Source organism: Choloepus didactylus, chromosome 7, assembly GCF_015220235.1.
Source record: "Choloepus didactylus isolate mChoDid1 chromosome 7, mChoDid1.pri, whole genome shotgun sequence".
NCBI lineage: Eukaryota > Metazoa > Chordata > Mammalia > Pilosa > Megalonychidae > Choloepus > Choloepus didactylus.
Window position 1 is genome coordinate 120,699,786 of NC_051313.1, and position 24,132 is coordinate 120,723,917.

At 42.1% G+C, this 24,132-nt stretch overlaps 2 long non-coding RNA genes across 2 annotated transcripts; one reads left to right on the forward strand and one right to left on the reverse strand.

Moving 5' to 3' along the window:
- Nucleotides 1–1,038: 1,038 nt before the first annotated feature.
- On the reverse strand, nucleotides 1,039–14,924 carry LOC119539523. The gene is made up of 4 exons (XR_005217895.1): nucleotides 14,609–14,924; nucleotides 5,955–6,021; nucleotides 3,008–3,212; nucleotides 1,039–1,095 (listed from the first exon to the last, which is right to left on the reverse strand). It is a non-coding gene; the product is annotated as an uncharacterized LOC119539523 (long non-coding RNA).
- LOC119539522 lies at nucleotides 10,532–21,983 on the forward strand. Its single transcript, XR_005217894.1, has 3 exons — nucleotides 10,532–10,779; nucleotides 15,207–15,280; nucleotides 21,751–21,983. It is a non-coding gene; the product is annotated as an uncharacterized LOC119539522 (long non-coding RNA).
- The last annotated feature ends 2,149 nt before the right edge of the window (nucleotides 21,984–24,132 follow it).

Sequence of the window (24,132 nt, forward strand, 5' to 3'; positions counted from 1 at the left end):
TTCTACTTTTAGGATATTATGAATAATGCTGCTTTGAATATTCTTTTACAAGTTTTTGCCTAGACATATGTTCTCATTTCTCTTGGGAATATACCTAGGAGTGGAATTGCTGGGTGATAGGGTGATTCTATAATTAAACTTTTGAGGAACTGCCAGATTGCTTTCCAAACTGGTTACACCATTTTATGTTCCTACCAGCAGTGTATGAAGGTTCCAATTTTTTCACATTTTGGCCCAAACTCATTATTTTCTGTCTTTTTTCTTCTAGCCATCCTACTGGGTGTGAAGGGATATCTCAATGTGAACTAAAACTTTTTAACATACACATCTTTCTCTTTGATTTTAGAATTTTGCAACCTTTTTTTCTCTCCTTAATATATCATATTTTTAAAATCTTTTAATTGGTATTATGTAATCCATTTTGTCTCATTATAATATATTATCGTCATCTATTAGCTAAATTTTATGTTAAATTTTATGCATTCTTTATTTATATTTCATTATAAATAGTGTGGCAATCTAGATAGTGAATATTCTAGGAGATGAGGAATTGGGTTGATTTGGCTAGCTTCCCTTTTAGTGACTTTTTGGTTAAATTATCATTTTGGCACCTACTGATGAAGAAAGCACCTTCTCTTTCATTATTCCCTCTGATGTCACCCTTTCTCAGACATTCTCATTTCTGCTCAAGTTCATACTTATAGTGAGGTTACTTGGCTGCCTCATCATTCCCCGTGTTTTTCTTTTCTGCTTATGTAGATGAAAACAAGCACCTATTTCTACTTTATAAACAGAAACATAATTAATGGAAGAAACAAAGTGAACAGTTCCCTTTCTATTAAATCAATTTAAAAATCTCCATTCTTTTGTATTACAACCATCTTTTGTGCACCTTATATTAGCTTTTATCTTTTGAGTATCATAATGATCTCATGGCCTTCTACAGCCTCAATTTATTTCAATTAAACCATAATTATCATTCCTCCCTTCATCTTCTCATGCTCAATTGTCTTAGCTTGGACAATGGGAGCTCCTTTACCTTGGTTCCTTTGTCCTTTTGTAGCACTTTGCTGTGCTTGAAGGCACTCTTGCTTCCTGGCAACAACAGAATATTTAAGTCTGGTTGGGATTCTTTCCTTCCCTGGGACATGAGACTAGCTATCATCTTAGCCTTGGCTTCTAAGGGCTCCCAGTTTCTTTAAGGGAAGAAAAGTGTTTGAAATCATAGTCTGGGTGCTGGGGGTCTGCATGGGATTCGGCAGTGAAAATGCTGTCTCCCCTGTTGGCTATTTTTAAGATAAGCAATTTACATTGCATTTCCTAATTTAACATGATGTTTATTGGGCCTTCTGTTTATTAGAGTTTAGGGGGGTCATTAACCACGAAGACTTTCTGTATCACTGAGAGACTCAAAGAGGGAACATGGCCTGGACCAGATCGTGTGGCAGAGCAAAGAGAAGGAGCACCAGGGGACACCTGCAGGGCTGCGGTGGGCTGGAACATGTGAATCAGGCCAAGGAGAGGTTGGGATTGGAAGCCAGTTAACTGGAAGATTCAGTCATCAGGTTGGGACAGAATGAAGGGCACAGGGATTTTTCCATCTGTCATTCCCATTGAGCTAGGGCCTGTTTGAGCTACAGCCTTTTGGGGTGAGACCATGTTCAACCCCTTAACATACAGCCCCCATTGGAGGTTGCATAATGTCTCCTAAAAAGATATATTGAAATCCGAACCCCCAGTTCTTGTGAGTGGGACTTTATTTGGAAATAGGGCCATTGCACATGTAACCAAGTTTCGATGAGGTCATATTGGTTTATGATGGGCCGGAACCCAATGACTGGGTCCTCACACAGAGAGAGATTTGGAGCCACAGAAGAACACAGAGAAGAGTGCCCTGGGATGACAAGGCAGAGATTGGAGGGAGGCATCTACTAGGAAAGGAAGGCCAGGGATTGCCAGCAGCCTCCCAGGCTAGGAGAGGGGCCTGGAACAATTTCTCTCTCAGAGCCTCCAGAAGGATCCACCCTGCCGACACCTTGATTTTGAACTTCTCGCCTCCAGAACTATGAGAAAATAGATTCCTGCTGTTTTAACTCACCCAGCTTGTGGTAGTTTGTTATTATAGCAGCTTGAAGAGACTAATACAGCCCTAGGGTACCCCTTTGCCTGCCACCTCTCCAGCCTTCTCTCCTTGATCATCTAAGTAGTTATTGGTTCCCTGCAAATAAGTTTAAGTCTTTGTTGACAGCAGGTTACAATAGTCACCCAATCAGCTGTTGACTGTGGTGCACTTGGGTCCAGGCGCTGTGGATTCAGGAGGGAGCAAGACACCTGTGGCCCCTTCCCCTAGGATTAAGGCTAGTGGTAGCAGAGGACGTGGTCACTGGTCATGTATGTGCACAAGGACCATTGAATTGAAAACAGTGGTGTGTGTGCGTGAGCGGGGTCAGGGGCTGGTGGCCGTGGCCAGGTGCCTTCCAGTGTGAAGTGAGTCAGAGGACAGCAGGAGGGGCTGGGGCAGATCCCGTGGAGCCTGCGAGCTCTCTAAGGAATTTGGTTTTTATCCTTATCTGAAGAACTATGGGAGTTCCAGCTTTTAAGCAGGAGAATAAAAGATCATATCTGTCTTTAAAAATGGTTTCTCTGGATGGAGAAGGGATTGGAGAGAAATAAGTGTGGATGAGTGAAGGGATAGGTTTGATGATTTGTTGAATTCATTAAGGTAACAAATGGGTGCATAAAAGGGAGGTTAAGCGCCGTGACAGCTAGCCAAGCTGGCATCACATTTTCCAGGGAGTGGACTCCAGTGGACAAGGCATCGGGAGAGGAAGTGACTCCTGGGACAGCTCTGCAGGACCTGGCCCAATGTGTACCTTATGTATGCACAAGGAAGATGATTTTCTTTAATAGCTAAATATGTTTCCTGTTTATGCCCTTCTTCCTCAAACTGGAACCCTCATGGCCTCTTGCCTGGGTGGTTACGGCAATCTCCTAATTAGTCTCATACCTGCAGGTTTTGTGTCCTCCAGCCCATCCTAAAAATCAGCTCCAGGCAGATCACTCCCTTGCTCAAGTATTTTGCTGGTTGCAGAGCCTGGAGCTCGCATTGATGGTCAGTCACGTGCTGGCTGCCCCCCTGGGTGCTGGCTGGCTCCACTCCACTCCTCAGCCCTGGCCCCTGCTCTCTTCCAGGGCAGGCATCACTGGAGGACCTCAGGGAATGTTTGCAGAACCAATGAATGAATGAACGAATGAATGAATGCACCAGCCCCCCCCCCCCCCCCCCCCCCCGTTGAGCTGCACTGTGCCAGCCCTCCAACCCGAGGCCACCCTGCACCCTTGCTCCTGTCATCCTTCTGCCTCCTTTTTCTCTGCCTTTAGAATGTTACATTCATTCACCGGAGATTCCACTTCCAGAAGATATGAACAAGCCAGGAGATTACTGTGCAGGAGAAGGAAAGAAGCAGAAGAAGTGTGGTTCAGGGGAAAGACTAAAGAAACAATCTTTGATGTTAAATAAAAAGTATAACTTTAAATAGCTTTGTTAAAAAGTTAAGGGCAACTTTTAAGAAACTTTCCACAAATTAGAGTGGAACTTCAAAGTCCATGTTTTAAACTACTGGAGGGACTGAAACAAAACCACAAAAAAGGAATCCTCATGGTGAAAATCAGGAAAGACAAAAAAATGTTACTTGGAAAAATAAAATAATATAGATGCACAGCTTGATCGCCTTTCAAGGAGAGAGGTTCATGAAGATGTTGTTGGTTCTCCTTGATGGTGAAAGTTTTGCAACTTTTTACTTTGAATGTGTTGTTTGGTTTTTTTCAAGGAGCATATACAGTACTGGGTTTACAATAAAAACAAACAAAACAGAATAGCTCATTCATGTGCAAATGACTCATCCTTAGCCTTTCCTGGTCCTTCAACTCCATGCACCTGGTGGCTTTCTCGTGACACTGAATAATTAAAGTTGTAACTACTGTAACTAATGGACAGGCTCACTAAGCCTCAGTTTCCTTATCTGTAGAATGGGGATAGTCCAGTAACCAGGAGATAGGGTTGTTGAGATGACTCAACCAAATATTTGCCTGTTAAATGCTTAGCCTAGTGTCTTCCACAAGAACTCAATAAACTTGCTGCTGTCACAATTATTACAATTTAATGATTCCAAACAACCATCCAAGTAGGCATCATCAACATTATAAACGATGAAAATACAGCTCAGAGAGGCTTAGTAACTTGTCTAAGATTACATAGTTAGCAGACGGCTTCCTGGGAAGTTAGATGGAAGGGAATCACCCCTGAGTGAAAGTTGTGGGGATCTGCACACAGTGAATGAGAGGCACATCTGCAGAAAGAATCGCAGATGGTGCTAAGAAAATTCAGGAGTGAACAAGTCCAATCACAGGGCATTCCCAGGGAAACATGCCTCGATGGAGATCATAAGTAAGGAGGCAAGAATTGGATCCATGGTAATGAACTCCATCTAAAGAAAAAATATGGCTGTAGAAAGGAGTGGGCTTTGTGGAATCTAGGAAAGGAGGTCTAAGGGAAAAGAATTGTGAGCTGTTTAGTCATCATTCCATGTGGGAGATTGGATGAACATTGTTGTAAACCTACTTGTAATCAGCAGACCCAAATGGCTACAATGTGTATATAATGACATGGAAGTCATAGTCATGCTTTCCATGTCAAAAGACGGGTGAAGATGGATGTTTGATGGAAGAATATGTGTGCCATTGATTTCCTACCTAGACTAAAATCTACCCCTGATCAAGCCAGACCAACAGCGCAGGCACCCAGACTGCATTGCTCTCACTGATTCTGCGTGAACATGGTGCCACCAGCAGTCACAAGACACTAGGAAAAATGACTGAATCCCATGAAAGTTGTATCTTTGGTAAGAGACTTGTATATCTGGTCTCCACGGGGACCCAGAGGAGAACCACCTTCTGGTCTCAGGGAAAGGAACGGCTGTGAGACTCTGGTTGCTTTTTATGTTATGGATATTAGGAGCCATGTAATGATCGTGTTTCCCTCTTTGAATTGGATGCTGGAGAACTCAGTTCCAAATTTGTCTCCTTCCATCCCAAGCGTGATGTTTACACTAACCTCATTCTTGGTTTTATCTGACTTTTTCTAACTCATTTGCCTTAGTTTTTGTGTGTGTGGTTTTTTAAAATTATGTTGTATTGTACTGTGTTAAGCTATCTTAGTTCAAAACAAGACTGGTATAAATTAATGCAATGTTTTATTGCAGGACAAGTATTTCACTGTGACCTGGATTGGATGTCCCCAAAATATGACCTCTCCTGTCTCTGATTCCTGGTCAGTGGGCAGTGTTCCGACTGCCATTGGCCTTCCCTTCCAGGTCTCTTGTTACAAGGAAGTGGGCATCCTGGAGAGTGGACAAGACTTTCCGGCGCTGAATGGTTCCTAAACTGGCCATCCAGCGTGATCTTTTGTCTGTCCCAGTTTCTTCCCTGGTAGAGGGGGATTGCTCTATACTCGGAAGGGAGCTGCTTGGGGCAAGACACACAGTGCAGCCACTCCCTCACCGCACTGTATGTGAGGTAAACCCATTTATGATGAACATCAAAGAATGTTTTTCAGGGGAAGGCCAGAGAAAGCAGCCAGCACTAAGGTGAGACTCAGAGAATGTGTACACACACACATTTATTTCTGGCAGTATTAGCTGTTGACCCTGGGCAGGTTACAGAAGTTCTCTAGTCTTAGTTTCTTCATTTATAAAATGGGGATAATACCCTCTTTGCATGGATTAAATAAGATGATTCATGTAAATCATTTAGCACAGCTACTATAACTATTGCTGTTGCTATTACTGCCAACACTATAATTATTAATTATCTTCACTACAATTCTGTGAGGTATGGTTATTCACGTTCTAAAGAGGTAATATGGGGCGGGATGGGAAGTCACGCTCCCGTCATACCAGAGTTTTCCACTAGAGGGCAGGCTGAGCAGTTGATGTGTGAAGGAGGCAGCTCCTTTCCATAGCTCTGTAAGAGCAGGAAACAGCATCGGTGGGGAATAATAGAAACATTTATGCACTGGTTGAATATATGTGAGCCCCAGAGTTTGAAAAGTACCAGCTAGGGCTCCACCACCTCCTCCTCTTCCCTCTGCTTCTGAAGTCACCGTTCAGTCCAAGATCTCTTGTGGCTCCAGCTTCTTTTCCCTATGATTGCTCCAAGTGACATTCTAAATCCACCCTCTACCATCTCTTTCCCCCTTGACAACCCCAACTTCTCCCATCTCTGAGATTTAAGCACTGGTTCTCCTCCACCCTCTGGTTTCTTCTATTGAATAAATAGATGAGAGGCAGCAAACTGAAAATCCCCAGGGGCAACTCATATTTCTCCTTTAAGCAGAACAACAAATAACATTCACCTTCACTTCTGCAGAACTTCAGATCCAAGTCTCATTTGATTTTCACAATGGTAGTTGTGAGGAAAGACTAATTAGATATATTCAGGTAATGCCCCCCTGCCTGGAGACCTGACCCCTTCCCTTCCCACCCCTCACAGACACACCCACTGTGGGAGCTGGGGCTGGGGGTGGGGGGCAGAGGCAGTAGGGCAGCCCCGAAGCAAAGCCCTCAGCGATAACCCGCAGACCTTGGGGAAGGCAGGCTGCCCTTCCCAGGAACAGTGATGGCAACACTGAAAATTGTAAAAAAATTACCATTGGGTGATAACAGGGGATGGGGGTTTAGCACAGGCACAAAGCAATTCCTACTGACTTCCCTTTCACCCTGCTCAGACCTCCTGAGTCCCACTACCTCCCAAACTTCCACCCAAAATGAATTCCAGTCTGCAAAGCCAAAGGAGCAGGGAACAGCAGCTGCTGCTTTCTCTACCCAGGAGCTCCCCACCCCCATCTGTAGATAAGGCATTTAGGACTGAGCCTGGGACTGTGAAGAAGGCAAAGTCCTGGCAGCGGTCCAAGGAGCTGGACATCTGGACTTCACTTTTCCTCTCCTTCTTATATTTTCCCAGGTGCTTCTCCTGCTTTTCCTCCTTCTCTTAGCCGCTGCCTTCTCCTTCCTCCCTTTTGCCTCATCTTCCTTCTCTTTTGCTCTTCTCCTTATTCTTATTTTCTTTCTGCTCTCACCCTCAGCACTTGGGCTGTTTTAGTAGATGCTGGCCCAGGGACCCACGGCTTGATCTTTTCTGTGGTAGCTTCTTAGGGGTTGTGGCCCTGCTAGGAGTGTGGCTCCAACACATGACAAAGGAGAAAAGAGGCGCCTAGGGGAGTTCCACTTGGGGGCCTTTGAGCGAGCTCCCAGCCTAGGGGGGACAGATGTGAGTTATACGAGACTTTACAGCTGCTGTAGCCTATTTCACCAGATTGGCTCACAACTTTTGAACTGGCACCAATTTTAACTTCAAATATAAAGCCCCCTTCCCTGGAAACTTTATTCATTTATATTATTTTGAATTTCCTAGATTATTATTTTGAAATTTTACTACTTTCATTCACTAGTTTCCAATATTTTATTGTGTCCTTTTTGCTTTTGCTGTGCTCTGCTTCATTCTTATTTTTATGTTCTTCTTTTAAGTTTTATATTACATCATATTTATACGATATGGTTTTCTCTCATTATTCTAAATTTTTTGGCTTGCCTTTTTTCATTTTTTATGAAGTTTTTATGCTTAAAGTCATTTCTTATTTTCTTAACTTATTAGATGACTGAAAATCATGGTTGTAATGATAATCAGCCAACATCGTCCTCAGGTAACATGTCGTTCTTAACAAGGGAGTGTGGGAGATTTCCCCCTAGATGGTGCTGTGAGTCCTTGAAATACTGGTCCCTCAGCCTTCCCGCGCTGAACTCCCAGACTCAAAAATAATTTAGGAGGCCCAAATCCTAACACACGTCCACTCTCCACTTTCTCTTCCACTTTGGCCAACAAAAATTTACCTTTTTTATTAGCGGACATGAACTTCTGGGACAATTCTAAAACTTGTGTTATTATGGAAATTCTCAAACATACACAAAAGTAAAGAAAATAGTAGGATGAGCCTTTAACTGCTCTCACCCAGCTTCAGTAGTTTTTAATATTTTGTCATTCTTGGAACAATGTTGTTTTCTCAATCTCTAGCTCATCCCTCCCAAAGAATTTTAGAATGGAAAATCCTTGTTCTAGCCTCAATATAATCATTCTACATTTGGAAAGACCTGTAAGTATTGCATTTCAGCAGGAAAAGGAGAGAGGTCAATCATTTCATTCAAGAAAACGTCCTGATCTCAGCTCCCTGGTCACTAACCAGGTGACGAGAATCGAAGGATTTTCTCAGGGTGCAGTTGATCCCAGCTCCCTTCTTTAGAGTGAGAGCTAGAGGTTGTCAGGACCCAGGAGCATGTCCGAGAGGAGTTTTGGAAGGCAGTCTGCTGCATTTCTACTGAGTTGTGGCTGGAGATAAACCACAGCACCCATTAGCAGTGCAGGCTGGTGTGTCTGTCTTACATTCTGAATGTGGGTCTAGGGGCTTACAGGAGGAGCTGTCTGATAGCAAAAAGGAGGAACTGCCGATTGTCCTCCAGTATCTGTTCTCCTTTACTCATAGCGATTGAGTCCCTAATTCCTAGCTGAGTATATGGCCCCCTAGATTATGCTACACTTCCCAGCCTCCACCGCAGCTAAGGGTTGCCATGTGATCAAATTCTGGCCAATGGGATGAGAGAAAGAATAGTGTGTGCAACTTCAAGGAACACTCTCAAAGAGAGGAGATCTGCCCCTTCTTCCGTCCTCATCCATCCTCCTGCTTGGAATGTGTGGCAGTTTGAATGTATTATGTCCCCCCAAACGCCATTATCTTTGATGTAATCTTGTGTGGGCAGATGTTATCAGTGTTGATTAGATTGTAATTCTTTGAGTTTTTCTTTGGAGATGTGCCCCACCCAGCTGTGGGTGATAACTCTGACGAGATAATTTCCATGGAGGCATGGCCCCACCCATTCAGGGTGGGCCTTGATCAGTGGAGCCATATAAATGAGCTGACAGGCAGAGGGAACTCAGTGCAGCTGTGAGTGATGTTTTGAAGAGGAGCTACAGACAAGAAGGACACTTTGAAGAAAGCACAGGAGCTGCAGATGAGAGAGAGTTTGAAGACGGCCGTTGAAAGCACTCTTGCTCCAGAGAAGCTGAGAGAGGACAAATATCCCAAGTGCAACTAAGAGTGATGTTTTTGAGGAACTGCAGCCTAGAGAGGAACATCCTGGGAGAAAGCCATTTTGAAACCAGAACTTTGGAGCAGACGCCAGCCACGTGCCTTCCCAGCTAACAGAGGTTTTCCAGATGCCATTGGTTATCCTCCAGTGAAGGTACCTGATTGCTGATGTGTTACCTTGCACACTTTATGGCCTTAAGACTGTAACTGTGTAACCAAATAAACCCCCTTTTATAAAAGCCAATCCATCTCTGGTGTTTTGCATTCTGGCAGCATTAGCAAACTAGAACAGAATGTGATTGTGCTTTGATCTGGAGAGTCACGGCCCCTCCACCCAGGTTGACACTGTGAGTAGCCATAGCTGGTGCTTCTCTCCGGATAAACTCAGATGTAGCAAGTTATGCTCTGTAGGATGTCTCTGTTACGAGCAGCCAGAAACCTAGTTTAACGCATAAAAGTGAGTTCCTGCACTTCTATGCACATCTTCCTAAAAACAAATAATGTGTCTTTTAGAAGGACCTATGTCCATGAAAAGTAAGTTGATTATTCAGAGTCTAGAATGTACTAATGTTTCCCCATTTTAATAATGTTTCCCATCACCCAAATCTGATTTCAATAGAATATTTAATTAAGAAGCATCTCTCATTGAAAACTATCTGAGTAACTCATCTGCATTAACCAACCACCCTGGCCCTGTAGCTCTCCTTCCTTTTGTGTCCCTGGATTATCCTTTAACATCCATCAGCTCCATTCCCTGTAGTCAGGGTCTGCAGAACATCTCCATTTATCACTTCTCTAGTGATTCTTGACCCTTTGCAAGCAAACTGGAATGGAAAACTGCAGACCCTTGCACCTCAAAGCATTGGCTTACATGGACTGAACATTGTCAACTCTCTCCTCAAAGGGCAGACCTACAAATCTATGAATCTACTTTGTTAATTATGGTAGATGGAAAGATATTTCTGGGGTCTCAAGTACCCAAATCTAACTATGACAACTATGCACTATGGAAAATATACATGCATTCTTCCTGGTTTTGATAATGTTCTACAGTATATTAGATGTGACCATGGTGGATAAGAAGGGTGAAGGGTACATGATGTCTCTGTACTGCTTCTGCAAGTTCTTTTGAGTCAATAATTATTTCAAAAATAAAAAAAATTAGAAGAAGAAGGAGAGGGAGGACATTAAAAATACATGTCCTATTTAAAAAGTTGAGGACATTCCAGGTGGAGGATGTCTCTTTTCTTCCTGTGGTTATTATGGTTTCCTACCTTAGTGTGTGAACCACAAGGCCTCTTTCTGCCTAGGCGAGAGGCTGGGTGGGTAGTAGCCATCTCAGCCTGCCCTGGGGCCTACGAAGGAGGGCGAGGTGCCTTCAGCAGCAGAGGAGGCTCTTCGTAATTTTCTAGACACCAGCCTTGGAGAATGCTTTTGCCTGGAGGGTCTGTCATGCCCTAGGGATCCAGCAGGGCCACTCATTAGTTAGCTGATGGAGGATTTCAGGATTTAGGATCTTGGTTATCTCATCTTTGAAGACTTGGCCAACACCTGGAATAGCATGGAAGAGGAAATCGAGGAGGGTATGTATGTGCACAGAGTACTGGGAACTCAAGAGCTCAGTCATGGGAGGGTCTCAAACCTTAAGATGAGCTGCTTTTCTCATGGGCACAGGCCAAGATTGGAACCAACAACATATTGTTTTTCACTGGGCTCCAGGGGACAAGCTTGTTTGCAACCACAGCAACCTCATCAGCCCAGGCCTAAGGAAGCCTTGGGTTTCTGCAGAGTTAGGATAATCAGAGAGGACAACAGCAGATGGGATGGTAGAGATTGTAAAGCCCTGAAATCTACTTGATTGTCTGCTGGAAATGTGAGGTGCCATGCTTCCAAAAAAGTGTAGACTGAGCTGTGTTCAGTCTCAGGTTCCCAGCTAAAGGGGAGCCCATCTGTAGTATGTAGAAAGGGAAAACTGACAGGGTTATAAATTTATGAGGTGTCCCCATTACACAGTTATAAATTTTCTAGAATGTAGAAATGTTTCAGATGCCACTTTTAAAGAGAAGAGGCAATATGCATGGATGGTAGAATTTGATTTTAGCCCAGGATATGTCTTAGTGCTTTAGTGCATATTATCTCTCAAATGAGTTTTTCTTTATTTGACTATTTAAAAAATGTAACAGACTTATACAATTTAAAATGCCAAATAGTTCTACAAGGCTTGTAACGAAAAGCTGTGGTCTCTTGTACCACCCCTCCCAACCCCTAATTCTTCCTAGAAGCAAACATTTCAATGCTCAATTAGTTTCTGTCTCCCTATTTCTTTTTTTTTTTTTTTTTTTCATTTTTATTGAGATTGTTCAGATACCATAAAATTATCCAAAGATCCAAAGTGTACAATCACTTGCCCCTGGGTACCCTCATACAGCTGTGCATCCATCACACTTAATTTTTGTTCAATTTTTAGAAACTTTTCATTACTCCAGACAAGAAATAAAGTGAAAGATGAAAAAAGAAAAAAAGAAAAGGAAACTCTAATCCTCCCCTATCCCTAACCAACCTCCCTCAATTGTTGACTCCTAGTATTGATATAGTACGTTTGTTACTGTTTATGAAAAAATGTTGAAATACTACTAACTGTAGTATATAGTTTGTAATAGGTATATAGTTCTTTCCTATATGCCCCTCTATTATTAACTTCTAATTGTATTGTCATACATTTGTTCTGGTTCATGAAGTGATTTCTAGTATTTGTACAGTTGATCATGGACATTACCCACCATAAAGAATCAGACAATACCACCAATGTCAAGTGTCTAACATGCCTCCCCTATCCCCCCCTCTTATCTGCATTCACCTTGGTATATCACCTTTGTTACATTAAAGGAAGCATAATACAATGATTCTATTAGTTACAGTCTCTAGTTTATGCTGATTGCATCCCTCCCCCAATGCCTCCCCATTTTTAACACTTTGCAAGGTTGACATTTGCTTGTTCTCCCTCGTAAAAGAACATATTTGTACATTTTATCACAATTGTTGAATACTCTAGATTTCACCAAGTTACACAGTCCCAGTCATTATCTTTTCTCCTTTCTTGTGGTGTCTCACGTGCTCCCCATCTTCCTCTCTCAACCGTATTCATAGTTACCTTTGTTCAGTGTACTTACATTGTTGTGCTACCATCTCCCAAAATTGTGTTCCAAACCACACACTCCTGTCTTCTATCACCCTGTAGTGCTCCCTTTAGTATTTCCTGTAGGGCAGGTATCTTGTTCACAAAGTCTTTCATTGTCTGTTTATCAGAAAATATTTTGAGCTCTCCCTCATATTTGAAGGACAGCTTTGCTGGATACAGGATTCTTGGTTGGTGGTTTTTCTCTTTCAGTATCTTAAACATATCACACCACTTCCTTCTTGCCTCCATGGTTTCTACTGAGAGATCCGCACATAGTCTTATTAAGCTTCCTTTGTATGTAATGGATTGCTTTTCTCTTGCTGCTTTCAGGATTCTCTCTTTGTCTTTGACATTTGATAATCTGATTATTAAGTGTCTTGGCGTAGGCCTATTCATATCTCTTCTGTTTGGAGTACGCTGCGCTTCTTGGATCTGTAATTTTATGTCTTTCTTAAGAGATGGGAAATTTTCATGAATTATTTCCTCTATTATTGCTTCTGCCCCCTTTCCCCTCTCTTCTCCTTCTGGGACACCAATGATACGTACATTATTGTACTTTGTTTCATCTTTGAGTTCCCGGAGACGTTGCTCATATTTTTTCATTCTTTTCTCCATCTGCTCCTTTGTGTGTAGGCTTTCAGGTGTTTTGTTCTCCAGTTCCTGAGTGTTTTCTTCTGCCTCTTGAGATCTGTTGTTGTATGTTTCCATTGTGTCTTTCATCTCTTGTGTTGTGCTTTTCATTTCCATAGATTCTACCAGTAGGTTTTTTGAACTTTTGATTTCTGCCGTATACAGGTCCAGTGCTTCCTTTACAGCCTCTATCTCTTTTGCAATATCTTCTCTAAACTTTTTGAATTGATTTAGCATTAGTTGTTTAAATTCCTGTATCTCAGTTGAAGTGTACGTTTGTTCCTTTGACTGGGCCATAACTTTGTTTTTCTTAGTGTAGGTTGTAATTTTCTGTTGTCTAGTCATGGTTTCCTTGTTTATCCAAATCAGGTTTTCCCAGACCAGAACAGAGGGAAGAAATATTCAGTATCTGGTTTCCCTGCAGGTGTGTCTTAGAAAATTGCTCCACCCTTTGATGCCTTGGGTCACTGTGCTTTTCTGCCCAGCAGGTGACGCCTGTTAGCCTATAATTCTTGACTGGTGTGAGGAGGTGTGGCCGTGTTCCCCCAGGCTCTGGGGTCTGGTTCTGAATGGAAAGGGCCCCACCCCTTTCCTCCTAGAGAAGACAGAGCCCCCAGGTGGAGGTCATTAGCATTTCAATGGTCTCGCTCTCTGCTTGTGCTGTCTCCACCCTTCCCCGAGTCACAGCCCTGGAAACTGAAAATGACTGGGGCTTTCTCCACTGAGCCGAAAAAGAAACAGATAGTCCCCTTCAGACCCAGTCAAGGCGACCCTCCGGCTCTCCCAGGTCAGTCGTCACCCAAAGCCTCTGTCTGTTTTTTGGGGCTGCGTACCTGTAGTGAGCAGTTCACACTCGCTACTTAAAACCCCAGTTGGAGCTCAGCTGAGCTGTATTTGCTTGCTGGGAGAGAGCTTCTCTGTGGCACCACGCGGCTCCGCAGCTCGGGCTATGGGGGAGGGGGTCTCCCGACCTGGTTCCACAGGTTTTACTTACAGATTTTATGCTGTGTTCTCGGGCATTCCTCCCAATTCAGGTTGGTGTATGATGAGTGGATGGTCTCATTTGTCCCCCCACAGTTGTTCTGGATTATTTACTAGTTGTTTCTGGTTTTTTGTAGTTGTTCCAGGGGGACTGCTTAGCTTCCACTCCTCTCTATGCCGCCATCTTGCCTGCCCGTCCTCCCTATTTCTTAATAGCAAATTGAATCAGTCAAGGTTCAGTGCAGGAAATAGATATTACACTAGATAAATTAAGCAGGAAGGGATTTTACGAAGGGTATTAGGAGCTTTTGAAATCTTAGAGAAGAGCCGAAGGAACAGGTTCTAGGTTGGTGGAATCATACCCAGCACAAGCAAGACAAGTCTGCTGGGGGAGCTCTGGGGCCATCACAGCAGTGATGCTGGAAGCAAGACTGGTCAGTTATCACCACTGCCCAAAATAATTCTCACAATGAAGAAGCTGGAGGATGGATCCATGAACTCTGTTGCAGGGAAAACATAACCTTGTTAGCCACCAACAATGACTAAGAGCCTCAGAAAGATGCTATATATATCAGGGTTCTCCAGAAACACACAACAAACAGAATATTATGGAATTGACTCACATGTCCGTTTCCTTTGATTGCTCATCTATGAATTTATCACTACTTTGTCTCCAAGTTCTTCTCCAGAAGTGTAGATTTCCCTTTTGCTCAAATGCATGGTAATTAATCAATTTCATCTCTTTCTTGGAAACATCCCATCTGGAGTCAGGTAAAGGGACTTTTTTTATTCTCAAGGTTTTGGCTTGAAACTCCTGTTTCCATTTGGACCTTTCGATCCCCAGGTCTCTGTGGCAGCCCCTGGCCTGAAAAAAACAGGCCTGTGGACCTCGGCGCACAGCAGTCTGTGTTGACCTAGGTAGCTAATGTTTAACCTATCATCTTTGTAAGTCAGTAAAGAGAAAAAGGGTAAATTATAACTTTAAATGGGAAGTAAGAAGGAGGGGAGAAACTCTTGGTCTCACGAAAGACCAAGAATTTTAATCTAGTGTACCTGCTTCCTGGCCCCCAAGTGTTATCACTCTTGTGGTTATTTACAAAGCCCCATCCTATAATTCTTTCCTTCCTGCACCCCCCATGTCACAGGATGCTCCCTCACCCTTAGGAATGTCTTTGTTTTAAACTCTTATAACTGGCTTGCTGTCCTCTTTCAATCACACAGCCAACTTCCCTGTGAAAGCGGTACCCTCCCAGTGAGAAAAAAGCCATTTGATTTCTGCTGATTTCTGCCTCCCTGTGAGTAAGCCCCAAATAAAGTTCATGTTTCAGAAAATGCTCGGCATCTTCTTTGGTCTTTTGACTGGCAAAGCCCCCTCGGGCTGTGACAGTCTCCTACGTCTTGGGATGTTCCCTCAACATCATCCTGAGGTTTCCATTCGCCTCTTTTTGTAGCTCTCCTGTCTTTTTCTTTATCTAACTCCTAACTTTATTGGAACACATCTTCCAGTAACTGTGAAAAAGGGGGCAAGGGAGAGAAATTTTTGAAACTTTGAAAGTGACTCCATTCTATTGTCACATCTGATTAATAAATTTACTGAGCATAGAATTTTAAGTTGCAAAATTTCCATCTAAATCTTGAAAGTATTTGGTCCTTTTTATGTGGTCTGTCCTTTTCTCTCTGAAATGTATTGGGGTTTTTCTCTTTGTCCTCAGTATTTTTAAAATTCATTATGACTGCCTGGGACTTCTTTCCTTTTGCTAGGCATTGAATGGTCCCTCTCAATTTGGAATCTACGTCTCTCAGTTTGGAGAAATTTTCTTGAATTATTTCTGTGGTAATTTCTTCCATCTATTCTCCTTGTTTTTTCTAGAAATCCTATTATTCTTCCAGATTAATCATCTAATTTTCATATACTTTATATACCATGCCCATGTCTTTATCTTTGCTCCCTCCTTTTAGGATATTTCTTCAACTTTAAATTCCAACACTTCTATCAAACTTTTTGCTTTTAAATCATATTTTTAATTAACAATGCTTCCTTTTAGTTCTGAAAATGTTACTTTTTATAGCCTTTTGCTATATTTTTCATGGAAACAATATCTTGTCTTATTTCTACGAAGATAATTATTTTATAATTTTATTTTATATGAATATATAAAATATAATATATATTTTATTATATATGAATAATTTTTTAGTTTTATTTGTATCTTTGCAACATCTATATCTTCTGAGTTTATTATTTCTTGTTTTTTCAATCCTTGTTTTTCATGTTAGTGGTTCTCATTAAATGGGAATTGTGCTGTTTATCCATTTATTGCCTCTCAACTGCAAATCCACTGTCTTACCTGCTCTGTGATAATGACACTGTAAGCATTTCTCCTTTGCGGCGAGCACAATATTCCGCTTCGTCAGTAGAGGGCGCTGGAGGCTCGTTGCAGGAGGAAGAGACTGCTCTACCTGGTTTCAGTGGGCTGAGGTTTTTTATTTTTCTTGCTCTTGTGCACTGCCTGCTAGCGGCACTGGTGGGGACATCCGGTGGGCCCCGCCCCGCCCGGCCGCCTGCCGAGAGCATGCGGTCCATCCGCGAGCTGGTCCGGAAGTGGATACCCTGGGCCGCAGGCCTTGCATGTGTTTGGTGTGTTTCCTGTGCTCCGCCAGCCTCCGCTGTACCCCACGATGTGGGCTAGCTTTGGTCCCGGTATCTCAGTGAACCTATTTGCCATCCAGTGGGGTCAACGACACCTTCCCCAGTGAGGTGTGACTCCAGACCTGGGGAGGGCCCCCGCCATCCTTCCTGCCTTGGGTACTCCCCCTCAGCTCTGCGGCAGTCTTTAGAGCTCCCTTTATATCTTTATAGTCACTCCCCACTTAGCCAGTAATTCTCTATATTAAAGTTTCCCTGCTCCACTTAGGGCTTGGTTTCTGTATTAGGATTCTCCAGAAAAACAGAAGTAATAGGATATCAACTCTGAATTCTGTAGGGTAGGCTGCAAGTTAGGAACCTGGTGGTGATGTTGAGTTCCTCAGGAGAAGCCACAAGCTGGCAACTCCAATGAAGGTGATGTTGAATTCCCCAGGAGAGTGGACTGGCTGAAGTAGAGAGAGAAATTCTTTTTTTTTTTTTTTGACTGCTGTAATCCTCCGTTCTCCCTCTGAGACCTCCAACTGATTGGATGAGTGCTCATTGCTGCAGACAGTCTCCTTTGTTGATTGTAGACGCAATCAGCAGTAGATGCAACCAACCGACTAGTGCTTTAAAACCATAAAATACCCTCACAGTAACAACCAGGCCAGTGCTTGCCTGACCAAACAACTGGACACCATCACCTGGCCAAACTGACCCATGAACTCAATGGTCACAGCTTCTGTCTCTTGACTGGACCTTGACTGATACAATAATTTTTGGCTCATATTTTAAGCTGTTTGGGAACTCCAGGTGTGTGGGTGTATCTTTCTCAGCTAGTAACTTCACTATTTCTCCAGTGAAATAATGGCTTCGCTGTTTCTCCAGGAGATCCTTGAATCACTCAGGGTCCAGCCAGGTGAAAGGAAAAACTAAAAATATTTCAACAGAGATAATCTTGTATAAAGAGTTGTTAAGCATGTATTGCTTTTCAAACAAGGCAAAAGGGGACACTGAGTTACCACAGAGGTAGGAAGTATGGGAAGCAACTGAGGGAACCAAGGGAAGAGGTTGGAATGATTAACCCTTAGAATATTGGAATGAGGGCCCCATGGAGCTGGAACTCATACCTCTGAGGAGCAGGCTCTGACCATGTGCTGGTGTCTGAGGTGGTGTGAGAAGGTTGATGCCACAAGTGTGGAAAAAATGCAACTAGGGACGGACTACTGTTACTGGAATTGACAGTTACTGTGAGGCACATCCTGTGCGGGTGCTGACATGATGGGGAAGCAAAGGTCAGGGAGCAAGTCCCCTCCTCCCCCAGCCTTGCAGCCTCCCTCTAAGCCTGAGGCGGCCAGCTGGCAAAGGAGACCACAGAAAGGGGGGTGGCGGTTGGAGCTCAGTGACAATAGCTTAAAACCCAACACAACCCTTTACTGCTGGTGTCTGCAGGGTTTTTTCTTGGTCTGGGCCATCCCTCTGGAGGGGATTTCCCCATTGTCTTCCTGGGGAAAGTTTGGCTGCCAGGGCAGAAGTGACCTGGGGTAAGGACACCAGGAGGCCTTAGGTTTCATATGACCTAAGTGGTTGATGGCACGGTTCAACCACCAGGTAGTGACTCTGCCCTCTAGGGTGAGTTCAGTGACCTGGGCTTTAATGGCATCTTACATAGACTTTCCACTTCCATTCCCAGGCCCTTTTGCAACCCCACTTTAGGAGGTACTTGGGATCTCAGTTCCTTAGTACATCACGTCCTGCAGTGTGAAGCCAGCCTGCCTCAGGGACTCTCCCACTACCATTTACCTTTCACTTTCTTTAATCTGCTAAGTACATTTGTCCATTTGCTGTCCAGATCCTGATTTAGTCACGTATCCATTTAGACTGCAGAGTCTCCTGCTATTTTTGTCCCTCTAGGTTCGGGACTTTTAAAAATTCCTTTACCACATTTCTGGGATTTTTGGTGGGAGCAGAGACAAATGTGAGTGGGTTCAATCAGCCATATTAAATGAGAAGGTGCAGTTGAATTTTTAGTGTGGACATGGTGGACCCCGGCATGGAAGGACTGGCGCCATGAGGAAGCGAATGCCATGAACACGGCTTTCTTTTTATTTCCTCTCCATTGTCCCTGGCTCACCCCTTCCCCCGGGTGGCCCTTGGGCTTCTGCTTCAGTGGATGACCCAAGGCACTTGGAACAAAATCCTCTCCTGCGTGGATGGGACAGCCAAGAACTCTGACTGATATATCATCCTATGGAGAGAACTTACAGCTTTCATTTTACTTTACTTGGCCTCTAAATGATGATCAGAAACAAAGCAGAGTGAGAATAAGTGAGCTAATTTATATTCCCAGCTATGGATGCTCATAAAACACCTGGATTTTTATGTTGCTGGCAACAGCAAGGACTGTGGAATGAGTATTTGGGTGGATCTGACAGCAATCTTAAGAACTGTAAAAGAGGCTGTCTTTTTCTCAATAATTTCCCTCCTTCTTTAAAAAATAAAATGTATTGGGTTTGGAACCTTCTGGGAGAAAATATACATAGTATAAGAAAAGAAAAATAATCTCTAATGCCAAAACAGAGATAAACTTTTGGGTCTTTTTCCTTCTAGTTTTGTCAAATATGCTTTTTCTACTTAACTTCAGGTCATAAACAACTTCTTACCTTTAAAAATCTTCAAGAGATAACTTTAAATTGCTGCCTAATATAACACCATATGACATATCTTTTTGTTGGACTTGTGAACTGTTTTCACTATTATAAGTAATGTTACCATAAACATCTTTGTACATAAAGTCTCTTGGTACATAGTATCAAGAATATTTCCAAAGAGATTGCATCCCCTTATAGTATTCTGTATGTGTGCTTGTCTCACCACTCTCGCACAAGAACTGAATCATTTCTTTTAAAAAAATCTCTAATATCTTTTTTAAACCACTCTCCAAACAATGGTATGGCACTGCCTTAGAGCTTAGGTGGACTGATGAGTCAGTTTTATTAACTTTAACCAGGAGGGATTTTAAGAGATGATCAGTTCTGATAACTAAATACTGATTAGATAAACAGCCACCATGTTAATTATTGAAAATAACCGTCTTTTGCTGATACTGTCTACAATTCATTTGGTTTATGTCAAATAAGTATACAGAAAATTAATTACCTACACTTTGCAAGTTCCTGGGAAATCTGTTGCTATTTTCAGAATGATCCATTGAGTAACTTCTGAGGTTTTTCAGATCTGTTTCAGGCGTTTAGTAGCACACACTTTGAATTTTTTTTGCAAAATATAAATGATTTTAACTGCAAACAATGTGAGATTAGGGACCAGGGCTGCCTTGTTGTAGAAATGTTTTTTGTTGTGGCTAGTGACTCAGTTCATTGCTTATGTGTGAGTTGGAACAATCCCAAAACTGTTTTCTGAAGGCCTTCCTGGCTCTGGTGTTTCTCTGGGGCTCCTGCAGGAACCCCCTGGGCAGAGGCTGGGTGGTCTCATATCCAGGTGGGAACTCGGGGTGAACTCCTCTCTTTTCATGGGGCTATATGGACCTGTTGCCTGTTGAACCGATTTCTAGTAAAAGGTAATTAATCAGTCAGCAAAAGAAACCATAAGATTCCGTAACAGAAAGTGTAAACCAGGATTTCTGGCATATGGCTCCTATCAATGGCTTAGGAAAGAAAACAGATTTTTTTAGAGACGATTGCATAAGGGACACGTAACCTTCTTATGTTTAAGTTCTTTAAATTCTGTCCCTGGATCACAGGCATCTATATTCTTGTAATACATTATTATTATTATTTTTAACCCCTCCTGGAATCTCTTGTATTGAGTTGTGTTTTAATGCTCTCTTTCTCCTTGTCTAAGTTTGCTATCAGGACCAATATCATGAAATCAGTTATAGAATTTGCCACAGAAATTTTGCTGAGGACTTTTTTACCTTTACATTACCCAGAGTCCCTTATATTAAAGACACCATATGTGGAATTTATTTTAGAATTCACTGCCAGGACAAGTTCTGTTTGCTTCTTTTTGCCCCTAAGGCCTATAACTTCTCATGTCTCTGGTGATCAGAAAGCTTAAAATAAAACTTTCTCAATCAGCTCAAAGTTGTCCACCTCAAACTGTGGAATAGTTCTATTCTCTTTTCTATTGGTTTGTATTTTTAAAAAATTTCATGTGTATTTATTATCATTTCATTGTATATGTTTTTATTGCAAACCACCCCAAATAATCTGTGGAAAGAGATGAAGTGTAAATAAATGTACATTAAAGAGATGAAGTGTAAATAAATGTTCCTTCCCTCCATCACACTCTCAGTGAAAGTCAAATTTACCACATGTAGCTGCCATGCCACTCACAGTGCTCCTTCCCCAGGGCCTGCTGGGAGGGCAGGCCCAGGCAGTGGGCGGGGCTTTGGACCATGTGACCGTGTGTCCTGATTGGCCCAGAGAGATGGGCACCTGACTCAACATCAGCCAATCCAAGGCTGGTCAGTAACTCACAAAGTGGTTGAACCAACCATATTCTCTCTATTAGGAACTTGAACTAAGAAATATAAAGAAGTGGCTGGTAGTAAGAAGAGACTCCTAAAAGCAGTTTAGTGTAGTGTTTAAGAGTTTGAACTTTGGAATTGAACAGGCCAAGCTTTAAATCTTATTTCTGTAACTTACTAAACGTGTAACTCTTAACAAATTATTTGACCTTCCCGTGCCTCAATTTTTGTAAAGGGGAATCGCAGTACCTACCTGAGAGTCTTGTTGTAAGATTAGATGAAGTAGTTTTTGCTTATCACAGGCCCGGGGTAAATGGTAGTGATGATGGTGATGATGATGTTGATGATGGTGATGGTGATTATGGTGGTGGTAGTGGTGATGATGATGATGGTGATGGTGTTGATGTTGGTGGTGATAATTAATGATAGCTGGACAAGTAGAAAAAAATAATCAATATAATTCTTTAACTGGAAAATGCTTAGTATAGTCTTCAATAGCCAAAAGAATAAACAAAAACAAAAAAACTGTTTATTAAGATCACTTCACTCAAGCAGCCTTGAGTTATTCTAAGCATAAAAAGCCCTTGTTAAAATAACTTGCTGTTGCTCTAATCTCAACAACAACAAAAAAACTTACTCTTTGTTCCCAGGAACTTTCCCAGCATTGCCTGCGAAGGATATGAGGGATATCACCAAATGGTCTGATAAGCAGTAACTTCTCATTGAAAAACAAGCCTGAATGAGGAGAGAACTTCAAGATAATGGAAGATTCTGACCCAACAGCTTTCTCTCTTCTATTGTTTTTCCCCCATTCTGCTTTCTTTTGGATTCTGACCATTTCTTTGTCTATTTCATTCTGAACTGGTCTTGGAAAGTTTTTTTTTTTTTTCCTCCAGTTCCTTGTTGATGCATCTTCAATAAACTTACCTTCTCACCAAAGAAAGAGGCTTCTTTCTCTGTTTGATGTGGGATCAGGCAGGCCTGACTATTTAGGACCGTGTTTTCGGATGGTAACATGAAGAGTGAGGCTGGAAGGGCCTTGATTTGGGTTAAGGAAGCAAAGTTCAGAAGTTAGGAAGCAGAGGAAGAATTGACTAGAAAATTAATTGACAGCAGGAAGAAAAGTGAATGGAAAGAAGGAGTATAGCCAGGTCACTCTGATGGCTGACAAAGACCAGATAGGGTTTATAAAAGAGAAGAGAGAGGGGAAAAAATACACAGATGGGGAACACCAAATTTAACTTTGCTTTTCCTTGGATAAGCTGAGATTGGCTGATGGAATAAGCTAACTGGCTCATCAGGAAAAACTATTTCAGTTATTTACAGATTCTTCAGGAAACATTGAGAGTTCAGCTATGGCCCATTCGTGAAGGCCATCTCTCTGTAAACGTCTGCCAGTGCCCTTGCATCAGCACCACAACCTTGGTTAGACCACGTTTGTACCATTTCTCTTCAGACCTAAACCTGGTTTCATAGTTTCCTGATGCCAGATCTCTTTCTTTCTTTGATTCCCAATTCATTTCCTCTTTGGGCAACCAGACTTCCAGGTTCCTAGACTTTTCCTTTTTTCACCTCTAGCTTCCACCTCCTGTCATAAGATACCTTCTGGCAGATAATGGAAAACTATTATCTGGGATGTAATGGAAAAAATTCTTGCTTTCCCTGGGAGTTTTGAGTAAGTGGCCTTCAAAGTTCCGTAGAACCCCAAGTATCTGAGATTCCCACAGAAGAGAAGCTCCTTCAGGAAGAACCAAATTTAAGGGACAAGACAATAGGCGGGACATTTTCATTTTCTCCCATCGGATATTATTCCAACAACCAGTTTCTTATATGTTTGGTGGAGTTTAAGTTCTTTGTCACAACACAGTGTTACAGTTAAATGCCATCCACACTTCCCTTTAAATATTTAATATCATGCAACCAACACTGTTTAAAGTAAAATTTTAAATTATGGCTTGAAATCTGCATTGTTCACCTTTGGAAAATTATTCCCAAGCTTATATTAAAAATCAAAGCAAGATGGACTCAGTTTATAGAAATTTTGTCCAATTATGAGAACTTTTTAAAAATAAATACAGCAGATATACTGACATTGCATTAAGCAAAAAGTAAAAAGGAATATGAAGGCATGAGCAGTAAATTAAAACTCAAACTGCAGAACACATTTGAGCAAATCAAATAAAATACTGATAATAATTTTTAGGCAATTCCAACAAAGGTGGGAAAATCTCAAGTTGATTTTTTGCAGAGAAACTGGAGCCAGAGCTTTCTCCATTCAACTAAAATTACTCCTGCTCCTTAGGATTCAGCGAATAACCTGGGGCTGAAATGAATACAGTTAGGCAGGCTCCTGCAGTCTCCACATCTTCCCTCTGTCATTCCCTAAAATCTCAGTTCCTAAAATTCCTTTGTAGATTATCTCTTCCATGAAACAACACTTGAAGTTCTTCATTCAATTCAACTCTATAATTACATATAAGAAAAAAGAAATCCCTATGCTTGTGGAAGACTAAAAAGGAATAAGACTTGGTTGCTGACCTCTAAAGATTTGACATTTAGGAGAGGAAGATACATTTTGAACATTAATCTTCTTTGTTAAGACAAAGTTTTAATAAACACCACTTAAGTGGCTCTACAATGTTGAATGAAGCACATAATCCATAATTTATATTTTTATTGTTAGAGAATTTATGCTGTTTCCAATATTTTATTAAAATAATGAATCATAATGTAGTTTTTTTGTTTATAAAGCTTCTTCTGCAATCGAGAATTGGATAGATTCCCAGATATAAGATCACGGGGTCTGGGGCTAAGATGTACAGGGGGAGCAGCAGCTGCAGTGAGCTGGGCCAGAGCCTGCTGTCAAAACTTCTGGGGAGGAAGCCAGGGCCACAGGCAAGGCCAAAGTGTGGCACAGACTCCACCCTCCGTTTACAGCTGAGGTGGGGATAAAGGAAGAGAATTACAACCCAGAAGCACATAAAACTGGAAATTAGCCATGGCTGCTCTCAGATTCCTTGGGTCCGAGTCCC